General features: G+C 38.1%; 1 protein-coding gene across 1 annotated transcript in view; it reads left to right on the top strand.

Annotated features, from left to right (window-relative positions):
* LOC132795497 (hornerin) overlaps positions 1-25,202 on the top strand; it is a 110,834-nt gene that overhangs the window by 33,474 nt on the left and 52,158 nt on the right. The gene's annotated exons all lie outside the window — the stretch shown is intronic.

Genomic DNA, 25,202 nt, shown 5'->3' on the forward strand with positions numbered 1-25,202 from the left:
CTTTAAAATTTGCGTATCATTTTAATATATTCAATTGAATTTGCTGTGCTGTAAAATATTTGTGCACTTTATTTATTTGAGAATTCATTTCACAATTATAATGATATTTTTGCCGTATAGCAGCGAATGACTTCAAGTTGAAATTGATTTCAATAAAAGCGCTTATCGAATTGATTGGCGAAACCGAACAAATGCGCAACTTTTGTGCCAGGGTTGCCACCCCCACTCATTCCACTCTCTGATGGCTGTGTTATTGTTGTTCTCTCGAGTCCTTGCAAATTGCCTACAAAAGTGTTTATCCAACGATTTTTTTTTCTTCGACTTTGCGCTTTCGCTTTTCTCTTTTTTGTTGTTGTTGTTGTTTTGCTCAGTCTTTTGGTCAGTCACGCAATTAATTTTGCACGCTACGTTTGTGGCTGCCCTCGCTGCATTGTGTGGCATGTCCTTTTTGCTTCCCCATCCTTTGTGCTCTTCAGTTTTTGTGCTTAGACGAAACGAGCCCATTGCCAGCTGCTTATCCTTATTATTAGAAAAGTTTTATGCACATATTTTTCTTGTTCTTCGACCTCCCCCTGTTGTATGTGTGTGTGTGTGTGTGTGTGTGTGTGTGCTTCACCTACAAAATGTTAACACGCCCCCAGACTTCGAGAACGCCTCTTTGTCGTTTGGGCTACGTGACTTGTTTGCCAGATGAATGCAAAACAGAAACAAACACACAAATTCGAATAGAACGCAACTGGAGAGAAGAGGAAGAGTAACACATATCTACCATATGTGTGTGTGTGTGTGTGAGTGTGCGACGGCTGGAAAAACAGCGGAAAATCAACAGCAGAGACGACGATGATGTCCCTCGTTTTCATAATGAGTTCAAATTGCGGCCCAATAATTGGTGGCAAGTCGATAACTTGCGGCGTCTTAATCATTTTATCGATTTGCATTATTCACATATTCGCATTCGCATTCACATTCACATTCGCATATTCATATTCATATTCGAATAAGTCGTTCAGCTTTTAATGCATATTAAACAGCTGTTAAAATATACACTTCAATTGCAACAACTTGAGCGTGAAATAAAAATACAACCATCAAGAAGAGCAAAAAGGATAAGCACAACAACAACAACAACAACGACATGAGGGCGGCGGCTGGATAATGAGCCTAAGGATACTTCAAGGAAAATCACATTTAAAGCGAAAAACGTTAACAAAACAAAACAAAACACAGAAGAGAAGCAAAAGAAAGAAAAAAACAACACAACACATTATAGAACAAACAAAATACAGCAGCAGTAGCAGCCTTAATGTATTGAAATTAAATAAAGACAGCAGACAGACAGAGACAGAGAGAGAGAGAGAGGGAGAGCGCGAGGGAGAGGGAGATAGCTGGCAATTGGCAGGATAGCAAATGACAGGAAAACGCTGGCAAAGGATGAAACATTGTGCCGAGGCGTAGCTCGCATCCCCTCTTTTGCCCCTTTTGCCAATGGTGAGAATTCACGCATACATGCACTTTCACACACACGCACACACACATCCACATACGAGCAGGAATGAGCCGATAGTTAGAGATGACACTCTGATCGTGAATTACTTTATTTAAATATGCATTCGAGTTGGAGTATTTTAGAAACTTAACTAACTGCTAAAGAAAACGCTGACTGATAAAATATCGATAGTTTTTCCGATTACTATAAATATGTTTACAGTGTTAAGTCGGTTTTACTTATCCATCGTATTTATCAAACAGAAATGTCAAGATACATTCCCCATAAAGTAAAGCGCATATGTATAATATCTCATTCATTTGATACTATCGATAGTAATGTATCACCATTTATATACTCCCCTTATTTATCCAGTTATCTATTAATTATTATTAATTATTAATAGTTATACATATCAAAAGAGAATAGAGTATAATCGATACACATCGATAATGAGTTATATAATATTTGCTTCATTTGATACAATCGATAGTATTGCATAACACTATGAATTCCCCTTTAGTAGTCTATAGCTCACAAAAGTTGCACATATCAAAAGAGTAAGGAGTGTTATTGATACACACAATGAGTAGAGCCACATTGTGTAATACTTTCGCCATTTGATACTATCGATAGTAATCGATTACACTGCACAGTGATAGCAGCACGTCGGACGTTTGATAACAGCATGTCTGTGATTGAATAAACATCTAAGATTTCGCTGCGTTGTTTGTTTAATTTCGTGTGACATTAAACTAATAATCGAGCCACAGAGAGAGAGAGAGAGAGAGAGAGAGAGAAACATTGATTGGCTAACGATAGTATCACGTTACCATCTCTAGGCGATCCGCCGTTCCATTTACCTGTTCCTCACTGCACTCTCGCTCATAAAAAGGGAACGCTTTCAAGTTTCTGTTGTTGTTGTTGCGGCTAAAATTACAAGTAATTGAACCGAGGCAACAACAGCAGTCGATGGGACGAAACATGTGTGCGGCATCAGTTAAAAAACAACAACAACAACAAAATGAAGAGAATTAATGTAAAGAAAAGAAAGAGGAAAAACAGCAGGCACAGGATGCAGTTGATGCCGCCTCTGCACTGAGCTCAATACCCCGTGACCTGCGCCCTCGCCAGAGCTAAATGTAACAACAACAAAAACTACAACAACAACAGCAGCAGGAACGACAACAAGATAAACATGCATAAATAACCCAAAACGGTGTCTGCTCACAAGGGTGGCCAAGAGGCAACGTCCCAGAGGAAGGGGGAAGGGGGAAGGGGGAGAGGTGCTCAGACTCGAGAGCTGATTTCGCAAATGCAACGCAACGCGATCAATTAGCCAAGACACGCACCAGCTGCCAAGGATTGTGTAACGGTAACACTAAACCCAAGCTCAAGCGCAAACCCAAACCCAAACCCAAAGGCAACGCCTTCTGTAAGATGAGCCACTTCGATGCACTCAAACACACACACACACACACACAATCCTATCTGTTTGGTCTTGTTTTGTGGTAATAAACCATCAGAAAACGAGGTGCGAGCTACACACATTTTCAATATCCAGGTAACTCGAGAGGTGTAAGAGAATGAAAGAGATTCCGGGGAGGAAGCTACAGGAAAAAGATTTTTAATTTCCACGAACTGAGCAGCAGATACTTGCAATAAGAAAATACATTTTTATGACAAATAAAATACAAATATAAATTAATGCTTATCGCTTATTAATATCTAGTGAGGAACTAAGGAAGAGATCCATTTTAATTAAAACAAATCATATACCAAATTGATAACCTATAAAATTCAAAGAAGAAAGAAAGATTTTATAAAAACAATTCATTGCGATGTTATTCTTAAAATATACTAACAAATATTTAAAATATACCGTAGCCTATATTTGGTATGTGGGTAGAAAAAAAAAGGAACAATTTTTATTTTGTTTTGTTATATAATGAAATATTTTTCTTTTAACTTTCCAAAAAACGTTTTTTTTAGATAACTTTGTTATACTTAGAATGCAAGTTGAACTGGGATTTTATATTAGGTTTATTTAAACAGATCTTTTTTTTTCAAATCAAGAGTTTCCAAAAGTTTGCAACTAAAGAGAGTATATGACTAGGTTTTCTACGAAGAATGATATAGATCATTTTGAGTATAGTGCAAACGAAATATATATTTCAATCAATCAACATTTTTTCATTAGAATTCATAAAATCCGCGATCCTACGATACTAAGAATCGTACAGCAAACACCATTTTATATTCGAAAAGCAGAATTATAATGTTAAACTCGATTATTATGATATTCAATTTGCTTCAGGGAGTAATAATGTTTAATAATTTACAAAAAGAGAATTGAATTAGTTTTCTGATAAATATTAAATATTTAGCTGTTTTTCTTTTTTAACCCTTGCAAATTATTTACACTAAACTGTAATGCTTTCATAGAAACAACAATACCTTCGTAATTAACTTAACCAAATTCATAATTTTTTGTATTTTCATTATATTTGTTGCAGAGCATTCAATTGCTGTATTTTATAATATTGAAAATGCCTTTAGAAAATTCCTCTCTTTCTCAAAATATAAAAATATAATAATCTTCTGTTGACTTGCTAAAGAATTTGTTGCGGTTCTCTCCACTGCCACCCAAAAAAAAAAAAAAAAAAAAAGAAGGGCTCGTTGGGAGTTGCAGCTTGTGCTGCACTATGGCCACGCCCATCGACTGGCGATTGCTAGAATGAGGGCGCATATTTCACGCTCAATTAAATTGCCGGCCAGTTTTTGTGCAACATTTTTGCGGCCACCCCGTTTGACCCCAGCGAAGAACTGTCGACCCAAGCGCAGTCAAAAAGCGCAACCTGTCGGAGATGCCACAGCTGACCATCTGACCAGAGCTTTTCCAGCTGCAGTCTGCCAGTCAGCCAGCCATCCCACGTGGCCCAATTCACAAACCCAACCGCCCACCACCTGCCTTTCTGGTTAGTCTTTCTCTCTCTCTCTCTCTGTGTTGTTCTCTGTCTCTTTTTGGTAGTGACTGCAATTTCTTTGGCTGCAAGCGGGGAATTTAATTCACATTGATTGCATTTCGAGCGTCGCATTGCGTTGCATTTTAAATAATGCCAACGGCTTTTCGAAAATATTTTGTGGCTCTCCCAATTGCAAAAAGAGGTGAAGAGGTGATGGGGGATAGGGGATAGGGGATAGGGGAATGCGGCAATGCGAAATGGGGCCTGTGCATCACTTTAATTAAACAAATGCCAAGCCGAATGGCGTCAATTCAATTCAGGCATACCAAAAACGTTGTGCAGCAATATGAGCAACGCGTCCCACTCTCAATCCCAATCCCAATCCCAATCCCAATCTCAAACCCAATTCCAGGCACAGATTGCCAGCAACAGTATGCGTAATTATGAGCTGTTGCCTCTCATCTTTCTCTCCCTCGCGTTTCTTCGTTCACTTTCGGGATTAAAGCCAATTGCATAATCGCTGTCCAGCACACAGAGCAAAAGGACCGGATAGACGTTATCATTTATCAGAGGGCGCAGACGTTTGCAGGCGCTAATAAACAAAAGTCCTTTTAAGCATAAAACAAATTACAACGCCATGAAAAATGTTTACTTGACACCGCCACGTCGAGTTGACGATGCTCTGTAATCTCTCATTTCATGATTAACTAAAGTGCCGATGCAATTTTTGCAGTTTTCAAATAAATACATAGAAATTTGCAATTATAAATTTATACTTGAATTGCAATTGACAAATTTATATATTCAATGCATTGGGTAATTTAAATTTGGTTTTAAAAATACTAATATTTCTTTGCATATTACAAGTGTAAGAATACTTTAAATATCTTAATAAATTCTCCAATATATCCTTAGTTTGATCTATCTTGACTTTTATCTAAAATTGAATTTACTGTTGGCAAACTTACTTTTTCTATATGTTTTGATTATTTGAAGTATAGCTGCAATTTTATGTATTAAATATAAATTTATGTTTTCTAAGTATTGCAAAATGTTCCACTTTTTGCAGTTTTCAATACAATAAATAGAAATTTGCGATTATGAATTTATGCTTGAATTGCAATTGAAAAATTTATACATTCAATGAATTGAGTAATGTATGTTTGGCTTATAAAATAGTTGTGTAATTATTATTTTATTCGTATAGATATAATTTTAATATCTTTAAAAATTCTCCTTTTCACTTTTATCTAAAATTGAATTTTAAATCTAGACTTAAATTTGCAATTAGTAATTTTCTCTTTCATACTTAATGATTAATAAAAGTGCTGCTGGATTAACAAATATAAATTTATATTTACAAATTCTTGCCTGAATTGTAATTGAGAAGTTCTAATATTTGTGATCTCACTCAACTTTAGCTGTCTTACATGTTTGACACTAAAGGAAATAAAATAAAATTATCTCAGTTGAGCGTAATCTTCACGTTTCTTGAGATAATAAATACTTTTTTGATGCTCAACATATCTTTGATCTGATCTAGCTTAAATTTCATGTTAATTTTTCAACTTTTCTTTCCAATTTAACGAAGCATTTAGCTAAACTTGGCTTATAAAATTCATACACTTTACTTAAAATAAATATGTAAAATATATAAATATAACATCTATAAATATTGCATAATCGTTGCATTGTTTCTTCAAAATCAATCCTTAGTTCGATCTTACTTCACTTTAATCTCGAGTTGAATATCAAACAAAACAAAATATAACGACACGATGGCAGGAAATGAATTTCCCAAGAAAAACTGTCAAGTCTATTGAGCTAGACAAAGAGTGGCTGGCCTTGACAACGAGTCGACTCAACTCGATAGATTGTATTACAGTTAGAGTTACTGAGAAATGGGATCTTGGGGTGCAATGCTGGATGGAATGCTGGATGGAGGCTTCTTCAGTGCTTAACAGCTCATGAAAAACGAAACGAAACGGGGAAACGAGCTGCTATAAAATGCACTTACACAGAGCTATGGAGCTACTCTTTAATAAGATTATCTCATGGATTCCAGGGTATATAATTATGGGCATGCAAGGCAAGCCAGGCCACAGCTTGTTCCATACTGGTTGGTCAAAGTTGGAGTTGGAGTTGGAGTTGGAGTCAGAGAACCAGTTCGGGCAGCTGTCTACTTGGATTTTAATTATGGACATAATTATTTAATGAATACGTATGTGTGTCCCAGTGTGTGTATTCATGTGTGTGTGTGTGTGTGTGTGTGTGTATGTGAAATGTGGGTGTATAATTATACGCTTTGGGCGTTGTAAATTGGCGAGTAAAAAATTGTACAAAAAAGCAGCACGCAACACACAACAAAAAATACAAAAAAAGCGGGGAAAATCAATTTAATGTTGATGGAAATGAAATCATCTTAAAATTCATGCAACGTTTTTCATAAATCGACGGTCGTTGTATAATTTTAATCATCAGCAACAACAATGCGAGAGACGGCAACAGAAGCGACAGAGAAATAATAATAAATAAACATATAATAATTGAAAATACAATTAGCATAATTGCAACGCGGCAGCAGCAACAACAACATCAACATCAACATCAACAATGGGATAGGCGTCAACACGCCCACAAAAGGCCCAAAAAATATAATTAACATAATTTATATTTACACATATTTAGCGAGAGTTTTCTACATTATAGTACATTTTTTCATCATCACTTTTTGTTGGAAATAATAATAGTGAAAAGCAGCTACATATATGTAATTGTTAATAAGCAGAGTTAATTAGCGAGGGTTACGATTACCAATACTATAAACTATTAAAGGGCTGTTAAACATTTATGCAGAAATACATTTATTTTTTATTTATAATAATTTCATATGAATCGCTTTTAGTTGTTTTTGTCATTGATATTGTTTATCTTGCAGTCAGCTTCGAAGCACATATCAAGTTAGTCATTATTTTTGCAACAAATACAACAAATTTTCAGACAGTCAACAAAAAATAGAGAGCAAAAAAAAAAAAAGAAAAAAAGAAAAACGACACACCGAAAGGAAATAAAAGCAATAACTGTTGGAAAATAAATACCACGAAATATTGCCATAAATTTTGCGCATCGGTTTTTTTTTCTCGCTTTTTTCCTTTTTCCTTTAGCTGATAAATTTTTATGAAATTTGCCTTTGCCGCTAAATCAACAAATCGCATATTGAACAGTTATGAACCGCACAGAAAATAAATAAATAAATAATGCTATTTTGCATTACAAAAGTGTAACGCAAAAATTGATAATGCTATCGATTGAACCAAACGAGCGAATGAAATAAAAACCAAACCAAACCAAACACAAACACAAACATTAAATGCGAGTTTCAACTTTTGCAATTCGTTTTGTAAAGTTGACACACACACACACACACGAATCGTTCCCATTACCGTTAAGTGCATTAAGCGTTGTCATTGGAATTTGTATGGAAAATGCCATTCAATCAAAATCATTGTCAAAGGGGCATTAAAGTCATCAGCATCAGTTGCTGCTGCTGTTGCTGCTGGACGCATTTGCTGCTCATTTAGCCACAAGGCTAAACCTGCTCGCTCTGGACTAACGTACATACGTCCAAACATTCCTTTTCTCTGTTTCTGTTTGTGTTTGTGTTTGTGTGTCGCAGTCTGAAGCTGTACGTGAGCCAAAAATACCAACAGCAGAAACAACAGCAGCAGCAGCAGCAGCAGCAGCAACCAAAAAAAAAAAAGGCTACCAAAAACTTTTGAATAACAAATGAAGGCTGCGACTGCGGCACTGCCAAGACCTGAGCGGACTTTTTAAGCAGCCGCAGCAGCAGTAGAGAAAGATTTGCAGTTGTTATTGTTGCTGCCATTGCCGCTGACGCTGCCGCCGTTGTTATTGCCACAGAAGCCACATCCAAAGTCAAAAAGTTAAGCACACAACGCGGCGTATACGTAATCTGCGGCTGTCTGATCACTCACACAGCTGCTGCTGCTGCTGCTGCTGCTGCTGCTGTGGCCTCCGTTTGCCATTCGTCTACCAGTCTTTCCACTCTGACTGTCTGTTTATCTGTCCCCCTCATCCCCCCTCTCTCCACTGTCCACCCCTCTCGGCAGTCCGTCTGTCGGTCTGTTTGTTTGCTCGGTGGCATGCTGCTTAGCTTGATACGCCACTGAGTAGCAGATTAGTAGCGCTTATGCTTGCACCTACTACGTGGCCGCTACGCAAACATACTACACACACACACACACACATACTTGTACACACACACACACACACAGTGGCAGACAGAACTGTGCACACACATATGGCTGAGGAGACAACAAAACGCGAAGAAGAACTGTGGCAGCTGGAGCTGGAGGAGGCTAAGAACTCGCCTGCATACTCTTCTCTAATAGTCCTGCAATCGTGCTTAGCTGCAACTTCTTGCTATCGATAGGCGCTTATAGATTGCATGAAATATGACTTTGCAACGCTTCATTATTGCCTACATTTAGTGGCCAATAAAAGTTGTATTTTTGCAAAATTACCAAATAATGACACTTTACATATTCATTATATAAACAGAGTTCAACTTAGTGGCCTATTCTTTATCGCTTAATGGCCTCGTATGGAAGTTAAAGCGAAAAGACGTTAGGAAATTCTCATAAATTTGACCATTAAGTTAGTTTTAATATTAAAATATATACCAACAAAAAAAAAGGAAGGTTTCTATGCATTTTTTTTGTTAGTATTCGTATTAAATGTCGTGATGCCGCTAAGTGCAATAATATGTAATTTCGTAATCATGTCTTTGTGTGTGCCGTTAAGTGCAAAAATATAAAAAAGCATTTTCCAACTTGTAAAAATGTTTTACAAGTATTTTTATTGTTTTATAACAGTGACTGATAAGTGAGTGGCCCTTAAGTGCAAAATTACTTTAGGCAAATCTATGACATTTTATTAAAATTGTTTTAATGCGTGTTACCGCTAAATGAGTTTTCATACCTAATAAAAAGTGGCTGCTAAAATTATGTAAATTAAAGTGGCCGCTAAACGAGATATTGCTTAAGTTATTGAGTAAGCGCAGATTTTGCTAGCAAAACATTTGTTTACAATATTTTCAGCTATAAAGCAAAAAGAAAGATTTGTTCTCTTTGACAGTAAGAGCATTTACAGTGGCGCAGTTACGAATGTGCGATTTGGTTGGATTCGTTGCTTTTGGCGCTTTTTTGCCTGCCTGCTTGCCTGCCTGAATGCCTGTTATCCTGCCACGTCGGTGACGTCTTCTTGCTGTCATCTGATCTCTGGCGTTGCTAAGTGGCCCGTTTCAGGCCCCTCCCTCCCCTCCCACTGCTTTGAGCATACACCCGCCATGACATGGCTGCTGCTGCTTCTTCATCGTCTTCTGGTGCCTCGTCTTCATCGTCGTCCTCGTCGTCGTCGTCGTCGTCGTCGTCATGGTTGTCTGTCGTATGCGTTTGGAATTTTTGATTTTGCCACATTGCAGACTGCAGTCAATATGCAGTGCTTGCTGCCTCCCTTCCCCCCACTCTCTGCTTGGCTGCCGCCAGCATTGACTACTGTGTTGGCCAGCGCTCTTTTTTTTTACTTACTGTGTTTGTTTTTCGCTGTGTGTGTGTGTCGTTTTTGTTGCCAGCAGATTGAATTTTGATTTGGCGGGTAATTGAACTTTTACTACAGCAGCAGCAGCAGCAACAGCAGCAAACGCTCCGATTCCTCAGTGGCTCTCTCTCTGGACTTGTCCCCCTCTCCTCTCCTCGAGCGTTGTGGTTCGTTGGTTGGCTGGTTGCTTGCTTGCCTCAGTGGCTGTTGTCCCAACTCTGGCGGCATGATTAATGGCTGGCAATGCGCAACGCACGATCTACGTTTTTGGCCTCATCATAAATTATTAAACAAGTCCACTTGACACATGCACACACACACACACACACACACACGTACACTGACACATAAGGAAGAGAGCAATATAAATGACCAGAACGAAAAACAGCAGCTCAGCAGCAGCAGCAACAACAAAACTGTACAAAACGCTGAGACGTTCACAACATTTTTGGCATACCCCATGCACCGAAAACGGTAAAAACGACATGGCTAAGTAGCCAGCTATATAGCTATACTATATAGCTACAGATACTGATGGCCACCAGAGGGCCACAAAGAGCTGCAGTTGGAGCTGAAAATGGACTTGGGCCTCGTCTCGATTGCAAGCTGCATGTATAAATACTTACTTATAAAGTGATCAACGTTTTGTATAAATTGGCAAAAGCGAACTAAAGGCAAGCCCAGGCAGGCTGCAGCTCAAGGAATCTATATAGGAAGTTGCGACTCGCCCTGTTGCTGCAAGTTGCATGCTCCCAGTTGGCAAAATAGCCATGCGCAGCAAACCGGCCGTAAAAACATACATTGAGGACGTGTATTTATCTCTGCTTTGTGTATGTTTGTGTGTGTGTGTGTCCAAGCTAATGTCATTTGATGCCACATCTTGTTCTGCTGGTGATCTCCGCTGCTCGCCAGCAACAGCAACAGCATCTTTAATGTGGTATTTATGAAAATGAACTAGACGTAGATGGAGATGAAGATGAAGATGACGATGAAGATGGAGAGGCAGATGGAGACCAAAAGGGAGACAACAACAACACACACAACAGACTCAAGTCGAGTCCCCAATGCCAAAAAGATGTCAGCTGTGAGCTCAGCCTCAGTTTCAGCCCATTGTTAGTGGCAGCTTAAAGCTTCTTGCCTCATCGTTGCTTTGCTTGCTCGCTACACGATTAAAGTACAAATTATGTTGCACATGGGAATCACAATTGGCAGCGGCAGCGACAGCATTGGCCAAGTTTACAGTCTTAGATAAGACAAGCAGTTTATGTTGGTTGGGGCCACAAATGATTAAGGCCAAAAATTATGGCACAACAATAACAATTCAATTGTTGAATTCATTTAACCAAAATGCAAGCAATTAAATGAAGTTTTAAGAGAGAGAGAGAGAGAACAGCAATTATGACTGAATATTAAGCGGAGTTTTAATTCTTGGTGACTTTAATTGCAGAGAAAGTCACGGCAAAGTTTTGATAAGTAATGCCAGAGTTAAAGAAATGAAAATATTAAGTGTGAGCGGAAAAGCTTTTGAGAAGTTGTCGAAGGCGTAAAAGAAGCAGAATTATATAAATAAAATAATGTATAGTATAGTATATAACAAAACGAAAATTAATACATTTGTGCTGTGGAAAAGACCATAGATATACCAAATTTAAGCTGCGGTATATATTTGTGGTATATTAATTTGGTTAATTTTAAAAATATCGCACTATTTTGCTTTTAATGAAAATAGATAGCGACCTTCGGTATATTTTAGAGTTTTTAGTATATTTTCTTATTTATTAAAAAATACCACACATATAATTTAGTATTTTTTAATATATATATTTTATATATTTTAAAAATACCGAAATGTGTTGCTTTTATTGAAAATGTATATTGACCTTCGGTACATTTTTAGTATTTTTAGTTATATAAGATTGATATATTTAAAAAATACCGAAATATTTCGCTTTTATTGAAAAAAAAAGAGTGGTATACCAACGATAGCTTTCGGTATATATAAATATTTTTGTGGGTATATTAATTTGCTATATTTTAAGATTAATACAGCACCGTTTTAATTGAAACTTGATAGTGATATACCATAACATGGTCATATATTTGCTATATGTTAGTATTTTTTTGGTATATTTTCAAAATAATTCATAGTTTCATAATGTATAGTAATATACCAAATACAAACTTCTATATATTTTAGTATTTCTAGTATATTGTTTCGGTATATTTTCTAAATAATACCACGCCGTGCTTAGTTCTTGCCCCGATTAAATCGATTTGATCGCTAGAGTAGCGAAATGCCATAAATTGAAAAGACGTTAAGAAATTGCCTTGAGTACTCGAGTTGAACGAATTAAAGTTATAATGGGAATTGATTTGCTATAAATCCGTTGAAAACAAGGTGGGGAATAAAGACGATATGTGTCGGCTTGAGTCGAGTGCAGATGCTGTTGCTGCTGCTGCTGCTTTGGTTGCTGCTGCTTTGGCTGCCACTTCCACACGTTGCGAATGACACATCGAAGGCGTGTCTGTTTATTTGCTGTCGCAACTATTTAGTTTCATATCTTACGCTTTGCTTGGCTATCATAGCCCATCAGGCCAGCACCTTTTGAGATGATATCCAATTGATAGCTGCCCCGCAGCAGCAACAGTAACAACAGCAACAGCAGCAGCAGCAATGCAGGCAACGATGCGGCGTTGCATTCGTGTTTGCAACATGAACAAGATAAGAGTCTCATGAGTTGCATGTAATAATGATGATGGCAACAGAAGCAGAAACAACAACAACAGCACAGAAGGGAAGGTGAGGCAGACAGCGGAACCGTCACTAAATTGTTGGCGTTACGATGTTGCAACTTGCTGTTGCATGTTGTGTTGCTTGTTACTGGTTGTTTACCTAAGCGTTGAATCTGCCCAATGACTGAGAACTATGCGAACGACAGACAACAGAGGACAGAGGACAGACGACAATGGGGCGCGACAAGATAAGACGAGTTGCTGCCTGCCTGATGATGATTTCTGCCCGGCAAAGGCAAAAGCAAAAGCTAAAAATCTAAAAAGCAGAACAGAGGAGAACTCAGAAAAAATGAATACATGATAATAATAATAATAATAGTAATGACAACAACAATGTGGAATGCATAAGCAACGACAACGATGAGCAAAGACAACCAGCTTAAGAATGCCAAAGAGCTGTGCTGTGCTGTGTGCATGGCGAGCAGGTGATATTGGATGACAGCTAAAGTTTTGTGTCCTGTCTGTGTACCGTGTCCATGTCCGTGTCCGTGTCCGTGTCCTTGCACAGCAAACTCCTCTCTATCTCTCTCTCTCTCTCTGTTCGTCGTCATGTGGAATGCCAATTTAAATTGTATCCCAAAGGACAAACAGTCTGGGACAGGTGGTTGCTTGATGATGTCCACTCGCTCGTCTCGACTTCGTCGTCGTCGTCGTCGCCTTCGTCTCTTGCCCCACTCACTGATTTTTGTGGCATAGACAAGCTTTGCCACTTGCTGCTCATCTGCTGGCCGTCTTGACAGAAGCTCAGGACACCGCCAGCTCCGCTTTTTCTTCTTCTGATCCCATCTTTGCCTTTGCCTTTGCCTTTGTCGTTGTCGTTGTCGTCGACTTACCTGTTCGAGCCGTGTGTCCTGTTGCCTGTTGTCCAGAGTTGCGCTGTTGTCTGGTCGCTCGAAATTTATGGGAAAATAACTTGCTGGGAATTTATGAAAACTGCGACGCCATAATAACAATAATCAGACTAAGTAGTGACCGCTGTCAGACATAAACTCTGTTCAGATAAACCTCAAGTGTTTCACCTTCTTCTCTCAACTTTTCTCTGTCTCTGTCTCTCATAAAATGCTAATGCTAATAGCTAGAGTTGAAGACAGAGTGCTGCAACAATTTTTTAACGTGACCCGCACAGCTTAATTAGCAAAATGTCGCGACGCGCAAGTTGATGATGAGCAAGAGACGACGACGACGACGACGACGACGCATTAAGATAGTAAGTTTTGTATGTATGTAGAGTTGACTTTAGTAGTTGCTGCTAGTGTTCAGGGTTGTCGCCCGGCCAATGTGAAGCAGTTGAATTTGCCCTTGCTGTGTGTCTCTCGTTGACTTTGCTCTTTTGGCACGGCGACAATACTGAAACTAAACTGAGAGATACTAACTAATCGCATTTATTTATGGGGTCAACGTTGGCGACACAACGACTGGGCGACAACTCTTGCCAAAGATGTGTGTGTCTCTCTGTGTGTGTGTGTGTGTGGGAGACAGTTCATAAAAGCAAGCAAGAAAAAAACGAGTGAGAGAAAAAGAGAGCGACGAGGTATTTCAACTTAAACGCTCAATGCAATTTGATTAGTCATTTTGAGGAGCGTAGTTAAAACAAACTAATTAAAACGAATTTTAAATATGCTGCCAATTTCATTTGAAGGTTCATTGCAAATTGCTATTGAATTGTGATATACCAACGAGAAATTTTAATTGCCGATCCGTTAATAAGAATCGCAATGGAAGCTTTTAATGCTTTGCAATATGTTTTAAAAAGAATCTCCAAGAAAGCTTCTAAAATATCTTTAGTAAATCAATTTATGAGAATCGTCTAGGGAGCTTAATATGCTTTGAATCATCATTGATTATAAGAATCATAGAGAACACATAAACGCTTTGGTACATCTAATTATGAGAATCGCTGAGAAAGGTCTAGTTTGTAAAATTTCTTTGCTGCAGCAATTTATGAGTATCGCTGAAGGAATTTACAATTTTTTGATACACTTATTAATGAGAAACGCCAAGAAAGCGCAATATTTCGAAATTTCTTAGGCTTAGAATGCTTTTTGGTGCTCGTGTTCATGAGAATCGCTGAGAAAGGCAGCATTACTAAAATCGTAATTGACAATTTTAAAATAACTTGAAAAGCATTTGAAAAATATTGTTTTATACATAAGGGTTTTCAAGGCCTTAGAGATTATCTTGTAAATTCATATATTTTAAGAACACTTTGAACATATCGATGATAATGTATGTATTATCTGTGAGTTACTCGAGATTGAAATGCTTTGCTCGAGTTTCTTAAATTTCTTTGGCACATCAACTTATGAGAATCGCCGAAACTAAAAATCATTGATACATATATTGATGAGAATCGTTCAGGACACTGAATCGCTTTCGTACAGCTAAAATTTCTGAACTTTAAGCGAGCGGTCGCTTGATCAATAGCTTAGACAAATGAATTCCTTGTTCCGTTTTCGCTTTCGCTTTCCCTTTTAGCATTCCACATTGAGGGTCAGCCAAGCGTAGCTCCTATTGCGATTAGTGAATCTGAATGTGAATCTGTGACTGCAACTTGTAGTCATTTGTAAATTTTTGTTGACAGTCTCACCTGTGTGTCTCAGGTGTGCTGTCTCCTGCCTTGCGACACACTCAAAGCGCTCCACTAAATCGCTGAGCCGTGTCCCTTGTGTGAATGTGTGTGTGTGTTGATTGCTCTCGGCTGTGTGCAAGACATGAAAAATTATAATAATGACCAGACAGGCAAAACTCGCGACATACAAAAAAAAGTGACAAATTTTTTGGTGCATTTGCCACAACCCTCTCTCACTCTCTCCTCTGTCTGTCTGTCTGTCTATCTGTTTGACTGTCTGTAAGGCAGGTTGGGTCAGGTCGCTGGCCTCCTGTTAGTTTTGTGTGCTGCATTTAAGCGCAAATTTTTACTCGTTCTTGACATTCATTGTGCGACAACGATGGAGACGACGACGATGGTGGTGAAATGGTGATGTGTTGCAGTGGCGTTTTACCGGGGTCCAAAAACTGCCAACTGACTGGCACTTGACATGCAGGCAAACGTGTTGACTCCGTTCATGCATTTGTATGTGTCGCAACTTTTAATGAGCAAGCAAATGAAGTGGCTGCCACCGCAGAAGCAGCAGCAGCAGCAGCAGCAGCAACAGCGAGTGTCGCCACCAGCGACATGAGCCCCCCAATGTTTGCACTCCCTTTCCTCTCCACTTTCCACTGCTTCTGGCCACCATTCCACACTTTACACTCCACACTTGCCACTTGCCAGTTGCCACTTGCCTTGTAGCTGCGTCTCCATAAAAGTTTTGTGACAGTTTTTGCATCGCCTTTTTCTCGCTTCTTTTGCATTTTTGTTTTCGTTTTCTTTTTCTTTTTTTTACACTTTTCAAAGTCAAATTGCGTGTGTGTGTGTGTGTGTGTGGCAGCAGCAGCAGAAATAGAAGTCAAAAAGGCAGCGGGTGTAAAACGAAAAAAAAGGGAACAATGCAAAAAAATGAATTTTAATAGAAAAAACTGAAAAGTTTTTTACAACGCGTAAGCAAAAACAAAAGTTTGCTATACGAGCCTGCATGTGTGTGTGTGTGTGTGTGTGTGTGGGTGTGTGTGTGTGAGTGTGTGTGTGTGTGTGTGTGTGTGTGAGTGTGTGTGTGTGTGTGTGTGTGTGTGTGTGTGGCTGCCACTTGATGTGGCACTGCTTTTGCCCCCTTCACATTCATATTCACATTCGCATTCGCATTCGCAGTCGCAAATGACAAATTAATGCGACGCTTGGCTTTGGTGTTGGCATTTCGTTTCATTTCACTTCGTTTCGTCTCGTTTCCCCTCTCCACACCCCCTCTTGCTATTTGGGTGGGCGTTGCAAGTTGCAAGTTGCAAACACTGTTTCTGACAATGCGTGTTGCAAACTATAAATACACGAACAACAACAACAGCAAACAACAAAATAAATGCTGTTTCGTGTGTGGCGCCATCTGTCGACAGATGCATTAAAATTGACAATGTTTTCGTTTTCTATGATTTGAAAATTTCTTGTTGCCATTTTGCTAGCCAGTAAATCGCCGCATTTTGGCACACAAGAAGTTTTTCCCTCCAACCTTTGATGCTGAAAATTTCAACAAAATTGGAAAAGTACTTTGAGAGGTTACGAAAGAGTGCTCGATAAGTGTGTTGAGATATCAGGGCTTAAGTAAATACAATTATCTTTATTATTCTCATGCAATTGCAGCTACTTTGGCGTAATGCTATTTTCTCTTTTTCAGATCATATATTTATATATACGTAAATTCTGCCCAATCTCACTCAAGTGCCACTTTGCCAGCAGCATTTCAACACACGACTCTCGACAGTCGACAGTCAAATCAATTTGTTGGGTTCAAAAGCAAAGCTCAAGTGCGCGCATATCTCCCCATATATCATAATGATGAGCATCCGCAACAAAAAAAAAGATTCCCGAAAAAAGAATAATATAAGATGTTGAATGTTGATCTTGCCCCGAAAAAAAAATCTGTTCTTTGTTTGCTTTCTTCTTCTCTCTCTCTCTAAAGAGATCTCAGATGTGTGTGTGTGTGTGTTGGAGTGTGTAGACTTAATTGATTAAGCGTGAAATAATTTCTTTTGATTGACTTCAATTGAAATGAATTATTCTTTAATTGGCAGCCACGACGTTCTAAAGCGGCATGCGCCTGCGCGCCCCAAAAAATTAAGTGGAAAAAAGAAAAACAACATACTATACCATAGAAGAAATATTTGTTAGGTGCTGCCACTCCACAAGCTTATCTATTGCTCCCATTCCCATTCTCATTCCCATTCTTTTGGCTTGCGCCTGCTGCTGTCATCAATATGAATTGTGTCTATGCGGCACAGTGGCAACAACAACTTTGATTTGCTGCCGCCGCCTGCGACGGCTGCTTCACAACCAAAAAAAAAATATACAAAAATAAAATGTTGCAAAATTTGCAAAAAAAAAAAAAGGAAAACAGAAACATGGAAACACAGAAACACTGCAAAACAAAATCAACTCAAAACAGACAACTAACGACAAGCCAGCCGCTTTTTGGATACTCTGCTGCTGCTTCCTCTATTGGTTGCTGCTGTTGCCGTTGCTGTTGCTGTTGCTGTTGCTTTTGTCGTTGTCAAGAACAAAAATAATAATAAAATTTGCTGTCGCTGCGAATATAAACAGGCAATTTTTGTGCGCCGCTCCAAAAATGCCACAACAGCAGCAACAAAACAACAACAACAACAGCAACAGCAGCAGCAGCAGCAACAAGAGGAGGAGCAACAACCAACAACAAGAACAACAACAACAACAGCAATGACAACGACAACGACAATGGCAGCTGTTTTTAATGTCTGCACGGGCCGCCTAATGGCGCTCAACGGCCGCCAAAAAACGGGAGGAGGACTACGACAAAGCCGATGATGGTGACGACCCCATTGCCACTTGCCACTTGCCACTTGCCACTTGCTACTTGCCACCCCCTTCGCCACACCCCCCCGCGCGTTATCGATGTAGGCGTTGAGCCACCAGCTTGTGACCGAAACGAAAGCAACCAGGAAAAAAAAAAACGGAAACAGAGCAGAACTTTTGCCCCGCCGCGGCGTCTGTCTGGGCCATGGATTTGTGGCTTAAATTGAAAATCATATGCTACAAGAGAGCAGCGCTTAGCTGCTCTTCATCCTCATCCCAATCTTCAGCACACAAACAGAGGCAAAAGTCCAGAGCCATCCAGCTGCTTGTCATCCTTGGGACTGCTCGTTCATTCGCATTCACAACTCACATTCACAATTCACATTCACAATTCACATTCACAATTCACATTCGCATTCGCATTCGCCTTGCTTGCTCATTGTCAGTTTCATAATCGTCAGGGGCCAAGTTAAGTGCCAAGGCATTTGCCACAGCCAAACGTTTTTTTAATTGAGTATCCTCTGAGTGCGCTCATGTGTGAGCTTATTCACTTATTCACAATACACTCACTCCGCTCACTCACCATCCATCCATTTGCATTCAACTGCCAATTGCCTCAATTTAAGAGCACATCGTGAAGGCGACTTAAGTAGAACATTTTATTACCTATTAACACTGGTCATTTCTGTATTCTTTTATTTAACGAGATTTGAGTTTGATTATCGAAGAGTGTAATCAAGAGTGTAGCCTATATAATTAGCTAATTGGAACATATCGAAATTAATTATTCTTATCGCAACGTTAACAAATATAAATTCGAGTGAACACAAAATTATTTTATTGTTTATTTATATGCTTTTACTTTTCGAATTTCTAATTATAGAATTATATTATTTTTAATTAATTTATTCATTGTTTTCACAAATTTAGTTATCTTTCAAAATCCTTAAATCACTTATTTATTTTATTTCATATTATTTAAATTCGCAAATCTTGAAATTTAATTAATGTATCTACAATTTGTACTTTGAATTTAAATTTTTCAATTATTTATCTACTTTGTTCATTTAGTGTCAATATATCTTAGAGTTTATTGTCTTTTATTCTACATTTATTTACTGTATCTACAAATTTAATATATTTTTTATATATTACTTATGAGCATTTTCTTTCTTCAATATCAAATTTCTTTTCGTTATCCACGAAACTTTATATTTTACGTCAATATATGGCATAGTTTAGTATTTTTTCGTTATACAAATTTGGTATATTATTATTGAAAATGGGCAACGGGTAGTTCATATTCAAATACACCAAATACATCTTTTGGTATATATTTTAGTATATTTTTGGTATATGAATTCGGTATATTTAAATTGAAGATGTGTATTTTTCATTCGACCCCAACAAATATATCATTTGGCATGGTTTAGTACTTTTTTGGTATATTCATTGGTATATTTTAAATCGAAAATTGATTGAACATTCAGCTGTAGCTTTCTTATCAACTAGAAATATGAAATGAGTTTTTTCAAATATTCTTCAATCTCAGATCTAAGTATCAACTATTTATGAATGCAGCTATCTATGTCAGCAATTATATTTATGTATTTTAGCTACGTCAATTTTTTGTCAATCAAAATTCGCCTTTTTAAGCTTTTAACTCAAATCTACACAATTGTTTATTTATATTGGCTGAACTCGTTTATTTGCTTTAAAGTCACTTGGATCGATATCAGCAATCAACGCAAGTATTTTGAACACACATATCAAAAAATGGGAGCAACGTTTGCTATGTGTGTTTTCCTACTTTGAGAGACAGAGAGAGAGAGAGAGAGAGAGAGAGAGAGAGGGCGATGGCTATAAAGAAACAAACCCCTAAACCATGTGCATAATTAACGTTTACCGTTTATGAATTATGCAGTTGTCAACAAAAAGCAGGGCGGTCAAATTTTATGGGCGTAACCAGAGAGGGAGGGAGGGAGGTGGGAGGGCTTGCAGTGGATGCTCAATTGAGGGTATTGCTTGTTTTTTTTCTTTTTTGTTTTTTGTTTTTTTTTGGCTGGCATGACATAAGCGTTTAAATAATACAAAGAGTCCAAATTAAAACACTGAAAAACTCCCGAGCCCCAAAATGCAGTACACACACACAGGTGGGAGAGGGGGAGGGTGTGTGTGGCGGAGGGAGGCAAGAACGAAAGCAAACATGTGACATATGCGGCAATTAATGCCGTTAATTATTAAAGTTAACACCCAAAAGCGACATGCACAAGTCAAATAAATAAACACGCAGCCAGAGGGAAATTCATTGGCTTGAGCAGCACCCCCCTCCCCACCCCGCATTTGTGGGCTGCCCCACTGTGTGGAAAGTAGCGCGTGTCCCCTTTAATGAGAACCCAAAAAATGTGCCCCCAACAATTAAGGACAATGCGTGCTAATTTCAAACGAAAAACTCTGGAGCGTCGCGCGACTGAAAAACGCTGCGGTGCTGCCCACACCTACGCAAAGTGCCACCACACATTGCCACAGTGCCACAGCGTCGCAGCAGCAGCAGCAGCAGCAGTGCCACATAGGCGGCGGCATCAGTAATAATGATTTTTATTTATAAACTGCGGCGCAGGACGAGCAACAGCAAGAGACAGAGTCTGAAGCTAGCAGGAGCCATGCGTGCCACATTGGGATTATGTTGGGTGGTGTGTGTGGCAAGTGTGTGTGGCAAGCGTAGAAGGGGCAAGGACAGTTGCCACATAAATAATTTACACGCTTGGCCCAAGGCAGACTTGTTCCTGTTGTTATTCATATTGTTGTTATTGCTGGCACTGCTGACATAATTTTATATATACGTACATACATATATACAAACATGGTACATATCGTATCGTATCGTATCGTATATATATAAAGTCTTCTCGCTGTTTTCCCCCCCCCTCTGTCCTCTCGCCTGCTTGTTTTAGGTAACAGGAAAGGCAAAGGCAAAAGCAAACAAAACTTTGGCAATTTTCTGCAACTTTTTGGCTTCCACACTTATTTTATTTTCTATATTTTTCCTACTTGTTTCGCATAAAGGGAATTTTTGTTTTGTTTTGTTTTGTTTTGTTAAAAAAAAAACGAAAAGGAAGAGGAAGCAAGAACAACAATAACAGCAACATTAATGTATGTATAAGCCAAGGGTTGACTGGGTTAACTGTCCTCTGAACTCGACTAAGTGCAGCTAATTCCAACTTAAAGATAGATTTAAGCGTTGGCCAATTGGGGGGAAAAGACCTTTGAATATCTTAAGAAATCAAACCATCAAAACATGTATCAAATTTCATTTTTTTCTAATTAAAATCTGTGAAGCTTGAATAACTCGTAAAGAAGCGGCTATCGAGCATCTTGCATCTGTCGATCATTTGTCTTTGTCACATTTGGAGTATGGCAAGATGTTTACAAAACAGATCTATTAAAGACGCTTCAAGTTTATTACGTTATAATCTGATTACCAAACAGCTTGACAAAGTTACGAGTTACAATTTTGTTGAGTTATCAATCTTTCGCTTACAAAACTCTTCCTTGGAACTGTGGACAAAACCCTTCAACCCTTTTAGCATAATCAGATACAGATACAAGTCAAAGATGTTGTATCTCTTGGCAACCATTTGTCATTGTTTTCAGAGAAAAAGAGAGAGAGAGAGAGAAAGAGGATTGAAAGAGATGCGACTTGGGACTGCACTCGACGCTACATTTCGATGCGATCCAATCAACTTGTGTGGGTTGTGCTCCCCTTTCTTTTCTGATTGCACGCTTTCTGTTTTCTTAAATATTATTGTTAATTTTTATTGTGCTCTTGTTTTTGTTGGGGAACTCTTTTCGACGATCACCAAAAATTTGAAAACCGGCAGCAGTTCGAATGATGATGAGGATGCTGATGCTGATGCTGATGTTGATGGTCATGGTGATGCTGATGATGATGATGATGATGTTGTCGATGTTGATACCAATGTCGATGGCGATTTCGATCGAGTCAGTCGGCCAACGCGTTCATTAGTTCTCATTAAACAGACAGAGCTGCGAGAAAGAGAGAGAGAGAGACAGCTAAATCGAATCGAACGAAACGAATGATAAACGCATTTATAAACAAAGCATTTTTCAACCGAAACCATAACGAACACTCTGGAATTCCGGCACTGTGAGAAGAGACAGTTGCAAGACACAGAGACAGACGGAGAACCGAAACTGGTTTTCGCAGCGTGGTAAACAGTGACTTCTGTGCAGCCTAATGAACTCTATTAATAATGCCTCTGGCTGGCGATATACTATATAAAGTGTGGAATATATTTATATATATATATATATATATTTTTTTTTGATTATTGCAATAATTCTTGTGAGCTGCTCGTGGGTGGCCCGTTGATTGAGTTCAGCGAGTCACCAGCGATTAAATGAAGTCGAACGTTATGAAATATCGAAAACTCTTCATTTTGGAAACTGAACTAAGGTGATATAAATGCGTGGGTGATGTAAAAAGAAGGGCAACAGTTGAACTAAACGATAGCAAAACGTGCTTGCAGATAAGAAGATATATGTAATAAATTTATGTTGAGTAAAAACTTTGTTATTTAATTAGCATATTTTATATATGCCATCACAGAATACAGACCATTAAGCATTGTTTTTATACCCGCTACCCATAGGGTAGAAGGGTATTATAACTTTGTGCCGACAGGAAATGTATGTAACAGGTAGAAGGAGGCATCTCCGACCCTATAAAGTCTATATATACTCAGCGTCAGCGTCAACAGCCGAGACGATATAGCCATGTCCGGCTGTCCGTCAGTCCGTCCGTCCGTATGAACACCTAGATCTCAGAGACTATAAGATATAGAGCTATAATTTTTTTTCGACAGCATTTGTTATGTTTGCACGCAGATCAAGTTTGTTTCAAATTTTTGCCACGCCCACTTCCGCCCCCGCAAATCAAAAAAATCGAATAACAAGCCTAATTTTAAAGCTAGAGTTACGAATTTTGGTATATACAATAATTACTATAGTAATTATGATTCCTGAAATTTGGTTGCGATCAGATAAAAGCTATGGAAGTTATTAAAGAAATACTTTTGTATGGGCAAAAACGCCTACTTACTAGGGGTCTAATTTGCTTTGGCCGGCAATCTGGTATATTGTGCCGTCTACGGTATATTTTGAATGGTGTACTATATCGGTATACCAAACATATCTATTGGTATATTTTTAGTATTTTTTATAGTATTTTCGGTATGTTTTGAAAATGATACCGCAATATTTTGTTTTTATTAAAAATGGGCAGCGGGTATCTAACTTTCTTACTTGTTATTATTATTATGATTATTATTATTATTATTATTATTATTATTATTATTATTATTATTATTATTATTATTATTATTATTATTATTATTATTATTATTATTATTATTATTATTATTATTATTATTATTATTATTATTATTATTATTATTATTATTATTATTATTATTATTATTATTATTATTATTATTATTATTATTATTATTATTATTATTATTATTATTATTATTATTATTATCACTATTACTTTTATGCTATTAATTATCATAAAATGGAATCCTACATTTCATTATGACTTATTTTACACATTTTTGATTATTTGGTACTACTTCTTTTATTCATTATACCACACTTAAACGCTCTCATTGCGTATTTTCTGTGATGATATTTGATGAAAACACTTGGATATTAGCTGCATAAGCTCGTTAAGAGCCGCACACACACATATTGTGCTTAGATATGTTTGCACACATTATTTGACAGCTTGTCTCGCTCGTGATGCTCTCTCTCTCTCTCTCTCTCTCTCTCTCTCTATCTCTCTCGTTAGAGGTGGAGCAGAGAGTCAGCAATTCACGTAAGCTGGCGACAAAGAGCCTTAAAAGCTCACAGCGCCTTTGTGTGGCATCAAATGGTAAGACTGTCAGGCTTAGACGACGCAACTTGGTTTAACATTGACGTTGTTATTTGTGTAGTGTGTGGTGTGTGTAGTGTGTGTCGTGTGTGTAGTGGCCAGAGCCACACTGAAGTGCGTTTTGAGTGCACTTCGAATGCATGAAAGGGAGAGACAGACAGATAGATGACTGCACTCATAGTTGAAGTCGAAGTGCGGCCAATAAACTTGCTGTTGTTGTTGCTGTGTCGAATGCATTTTTATAACAATTTAATTATATTTATGTCGTTTATAAGCGCACAACTGTGGGAAGCGTTCGGCTGCGCAGCCATTGCGAGACGCATTCAAGCCAAAGTAATGCAAAGGAGTCCCCCGCTCTCTCTCCCTCTCCCACTCCCTCTCTCTCTCTATTCGATGGCAATGCACATAACGGCGTCCATTACACGCAACAACGGCAAAAGCAACAAAAGAAAATGGCGTCTGGCGACAATATGTGTGTGTGTGTGTGCAGGGGCGAAATTATTTTTATTATTTTACACAATTTTTATATGAGAGCCAAATGCGATACAACAAAAGAATTTTACAACAAGGCATAAATATTTAGTATATTGCAATTGCCATTGTTGTTATTGCTCCTTACAGCTGTTGTTGCTGTTGTGGTTGTTGTTGTTGTTGTTGCTGTTGTGGCTGCTCTTGTATTTAATGAGATTTTTGAACTTTTTCATAAGCGCCTTAAGCGTCGCTCTGTCGAACAACAAAAAAAAAGCAAATATTCATTTTAATACTTCAATATTCAGTATTTATTTCGCTAATATATATTTATTCAACAATTATTAAAGTCGCTCTGCCTGAATATATTTCATTTAGTTACTAACTAATAAACAGCAACAATTTTATAACATTTGACGTTTGATGACTTGACAATTCAAAAATAATTATGCTATTGATGAGGTGACAAATGAAAAAAAAAAAAACGGTTGCAAACAAACA

Source organism: Drosophila nasuta, chromosome X (genome assembly GCF_023558535.2).
Source record: "Drosophila nasuta strain 15112-1781.00 chromosome X, ASM2355853v1, whole genome shotgun sequence".
NCBI classification, from domain to species: Eukaryota; Metazoa; Arthropoda; class Insecta; order Diptera; family Drosophilidae; genus Drosophila; species Drosophila nasuta.